This window comes from Mus caroli, chromosome 4 (assembly GCF_900094665.2).
Source record: "Mus caroli chromosome 4, CAROLI_EIJ_v1.1, whole genome shotgun sequence".
NCBI classification, from domain to species: domain Eukaryota; kingdom Metazoa; phylum Chordata; class Mammalia; order Rodentia; family Muridae; genus Mus; species Mus caroli.
In genome coordinates, this window is record NC_034573.1 from 50806029 (window position 1) to 50810714 (window position 4686).

The 4686-nt window shown below is 49.3% G+C and overlaps 1 long non-coding RNA gene across 1 annotated transcript; it reads right to left on the reverse strand.

The window, feature by feature from the left end:
* Positions 1-293: 293 nt before the first annotated feature.
* On the reverse strand, positions 294-4334 carry LOC110293176. Its single transcript, XR_002377786.2, has 3 exons — positions 4079-4334; positions 2127-2224; positions 294-1433 (listed from the first exon to the last, which is right to left on the reverse strand). It is a non-coding gene; the product is annotated as an uncharacterized LOC110293176 (long non-coding RNA).
* Between the last annotated feature and the right edge of the window lie 352 nt (positions 4335-4686).

Genomic DNA, 4686 nt, shown 5'->3' on the forward strand with positions numbered 1-4686 from the left:
GAAATTGAACACAGGTCCATTTTAGACACTTCCAATTTCTTGCTTGTCTCCTCGTGAGCATTGCCTTTCATGACTGGTTTTTAATCCATTCCCATGGATTCTTTATTAAACAAAGCAGTAGCAGAATAGATACAGACCAAGATAGAGTGACGTTAAAGGAAATTCATGTCAATTCTTTCTCGCCATCTACTTTTCTTCCACATTTTTTTCATTCTGTCCTTTCCAAGTGGGCTTAGCCTGCTTTTTAGATAGAAGAAGGTCCTTGGTCCCCACTTTTTTTTTTTTTTTTTTTTGCAGATCTGAAAGGGAAAGATCGCAGCAACTTCCCAATTGAAAGAGCCTCCAACCCCAGGGAGCAAGGCCCTTTGAGGGGTTTACTGAAGGAAGGATGTGCCCACTAGAAACATCCTGTCTGACATGGAGGGGACAAACCTACAAAAAGGGAGGGACCTGGCTCCTCTTGTGCAGATTCTACGTAAGGAAAAGAGGAGATACTGGCTTGGACTCTCAGGTGGCTGGTCTCTACAGCATGGACCTTGGGATGCATACTCAATAGGAAGGGCTATGAGGACTTGGCTCCCACTTCATCATGGGTCAGCTGTGGCAAAAGCAGCCCAGAAAAGGAGAATCAGTCAGGTCCCCATCCCCTTGGGTTTTTGGGGGTCACAGAAGCAGTGGCTGAGCAGCACCTACACACATCCAGAAGAAAGAACAGGGTATCTAGAAGCTGTGTGTGCATGGCAAATGAACCAGCTGTCAAGTGGGGAGGCAGAGACCAAGGCAATTGGAGTACACCCCAGCCTCAGGAATAAGGACAGATAGCATACGATTTAAAAGGAGGATGGAAGCCACATCTGGACACATCTGGACAGGAGGATCCGGCTCCAGATGTCATGTCTGGTGAGCTGAGCCATGTTCTACCTTAAGAGACCAAAGACAGAGATCTGAGGGTATGGCTCTAAAGGTCAAGGTGACGCAGCCTCGGTCCCTCCATGGAAGACCAGTTAGCAGGCCACGGTGGGCAGACTGCTTCAGCAGAGCATAACCAGGGCCTCAGGCTGTGTGGGAGCTCACGAGAGAACGAGGGCTCTCCAATGTAAACTCTGAGTGTAGAGACACCAGAGGGGCCCAGAACCTTCAGCAAACTTCACCTTCCTTGGTCTCTGAAATGCCAGAAGCTACTAGAGACCTATGTCTGATGGCAAGTTGGTTGGGAAATGAGGGGTTGGGGGACACTCTGGTTCCCATCAGCAATGTCCTGTCATTGTGGGAGCCACCCTGGGGAGGGCTCAGCAGGCAAAGTCTCCTGCTGGGTATCCAGTATATGATTGTGAGGGGACTCCAGCCCAATCGGCCACATTCTTAGGACTTATCTCATTCTTCACTCGAATCTCAGTGGCAAGGGTTCCAGGCGCTCTGGGGACTGGAATGAGCTGGTGGCAGAAAATGAGAAGACAAGTCAGGGTCAGAGTGACCTATAGGCAAGACAGTGCTTTGGTTCCCTACCTAGGTGCCATGAATGAGCATCACCACACTCCAGAGACTGGCAGCTCGATGTGACCTAGGTTGGGCCTCAGGGATGTCCCAGCCTCAGCTGCTCATACTGTGCTCTCTGGGAACCACTTCCCTAAGCACCTTGCCCGACTGCCTGCTCTTTCTCTCTCTCCTTTCCTGACCACTGTTTCAAACATGTGTGCCCTGTGAGGACCTGGATTGTCTCAATCCCCAGATTTTCCTCTTTCTCCTTATCACACAGCATTCTCTATCTTCTAAGAGCACCCCCCCCACCCCCCACCCCCCCGCACACCGTGGCTGGTCCCATCACCCTGGCCACATTGGCCTCTGCACCTGCAGTTTGACCCTTCATGCCCTCATGAGGCCAAGAAGAGCCCATGTACCAATCCTACCGCCATAAAATTGTTCCCTGCCTCTACTGAATCCACCCTGATCCAGGGACATTGGGAGGCTGAAGATCCCGTTGCAGGCTGATCTTCTCAGGCTTGAAAGTCTGTCCCGCATGTTTATATAAACTATGTGGTGAGATTCCACTATCCACCTATTCTATAGAGCAGGGCTAACCTTGCAAGGAGCACAAAGTCTGTCTTCAGGGCATCCAATCTAGGTACCTTGCAGGGAGCACAAAGTCTGTCTTCAGGGCATCCAGTCTAGGTGACGCCAGGAGGATCCGGCTCCAGATGTCATGTCTGGTGAGCTGAGCCATGTTCTACATTAAGAGACCAAAGACAGAGATCTGATGACCCAAGGGGTGATTCTAATTTCACCTGAGTGAATCTTTCTTTTTTTTTTCCCCTGGCAGTAACACACAGCCAGGGTCAGCTGTGTCTTGAGACCAGTCCTGGAACAGAAGGCTTAGCAGAAAATGGACTTAGGAGGCTCCCAGCAAGTTCCAGTTCTCTTGTGACTTTAGTGTTGGAGCCAGCTAGGGACATTAAAATCTAAAGGCCTTTGGGAAGATGGGTGGCTCCAGGGTCCCTCTGTCCACCTGAGTTTCAGGTTGCCTTTTACAGTTATTTTGATTTTATGTCTACGAGTGTTTTGCCCACATCTGTGCAAGTGCAGCATGCGCGTGCAGTGCCCGAGGAGCCCAGAAGAGAGCACTGGGATTCAGAGGTTTGTACTGCATCATGAGGGTTCCAAGAGATGAACTTCTGCAAGAGAAGCCAGGGCTCAATCAAAGATTCACCTCCCCAGCTCCCTCGAGCTGCTTTATAGTACAAAGCCAAATGCGGAGGAAGTAAATAGCCACTGCAGACTAAGCGACTTCTGGCTCCTGAGCACCACCCTGGGTGGAGTGGCCTTGGAATGGGCGTGGTGAGGTCACCTGGGAAGAATAAACTTGTATGATAAAGCCTCGGGCCCAGCATACCTGCTCCAAGTGACCCTGCCCCACCTGCACTCTGCCCTCTAGGTCTGGCCGGAAGATCTCCATCTTTAATCTTCCCCGTTTGCTCCCGGCTTCCCACACAATGAGAAGGTTCTGGGAAGGAAGTGGTGGCAGCCTCTGCTCTACAGTCCTCTAGTGGGTGTTGGTTGTGAAGAAAATTGCAGACTGTTGCCCCGTGTCCCTCCTCTTGGCTGCTTCTGAAGAGAGTGGTACGGAGGCTGAGGAGATGGCTCAGTCGGTGAAGTGTTTGCCGTGTAAACACAAGGGCCAGAGTTCAGCCCTCCCCCCCACCCCCAGAACCTAAATTAAAACCCCAAACCAAACCAGTCAACCAAACGAGAAACCAAAACGTAAAAGCCAGGTATACTGGTACGCCTTTGTAATCCTAGTACCAAGGAGGTAGAGGCGGGTAGGTCCTAGCTTATTTGGTGAGGTCTGGACTGGAAGGAGACCCTGTCTCAAACAAATGAACAAGGTATACAAGAGTCCTGAGGAAGAACACCTAAGGTTAGCCTCTGGTACACACACAGACCTGCACACATGTATATGTGCACATATGTACAGGCAAATCCACACAAAGGTAGGTTAGAAAGTCACCAGCGCTATTGCTACAGCAGGCTGCTCCACTCCTCCCTCCAGCTGCAGAGTAAGAAAACCACTTCAGTTACATCACAGACAAGGTAGTAATACGAGGCCAGAATGCACATTGCAATGCACTCTCTCAAAAGCAAAGGCCAGAGTGAGGCCCGGCGGGGTACAGTGTGTGCTCCCTCTGAGGTGGTAGAACTGTCTTATGTAACTCTCCAGCCAACCCTGTAACACAGGGGCCACTGTACCTATTTTAACAAAGAAATGGAGGCCCCAAACAAGCTTTAAGCCCTCCTTGACCTTGACCTGGATAATAAATAGAAGAGGAAAAAAAATTTGAACTCAGGTTTTGTTTGAAAAATTTCATCATCAATGCTCAAGATTCCCTTTCCTCCTTAGGAAAGGGAGTTTGATTCTGAGGCAACTTTTCTATCTCCTGTGGTCATAGGTATCGGAAGATGGCCAGGACCCACAGACCTCTCCTGTGCCCCAGGTTCTTTTCTACCTGTATGGCCCGAGTCCTCACTTCTAGCTGGATTTAGCTGCTAGATCAGAGCCTCTGCCTGGAAGAGGCTATATTCTTACCAAAGGCCCATCCTTTCATATCTGTCACCATGGCATCTGCACCAGGCGGTTTCTAGAAGAGTGACTTCAACTTCGTCTTCTGTGTAGTCGGGTACATCTCGGTCTTCTAAGGGCCAGGAAGAGCCCCAAAATGAAACAGCTGACCACATGCCTCCTCTCCTCAAATGCTCAGGGTCATGCCCCCTGAACCAGCAATCAAGAGGCACTGCTCTGTGCTCCTGCCACCAGTATGACTGTTGAGGAGTCAAACTGTCACCAGAGTCCAGCCAAAAGGCTTCTCTGACATCACTGGTGATGCCAGAACATTCTATGGTCCAGTGCCAACGGACAGCAACTGTATGAACCCTCCAAGGGAATTTTTTTTTCACTAAAAATCCCTATGGACATGCTTCTGTGATAAATATGTGAAGTATAACATGTATGAAAGCACACCCATTTACACATGCATTTGGTGGGTTTTGACATACTTCTGTATCTTCTATCTTTATTTAATCTATATGATCAATTTAAGGACTGTTTTTAGCATCCTAAAAGGTTCTCTGCATCCTTAATTACTTTTCTACCCACCCTTAGTTTTAGAAATGTACCCATGTGCTTTTTGATACACA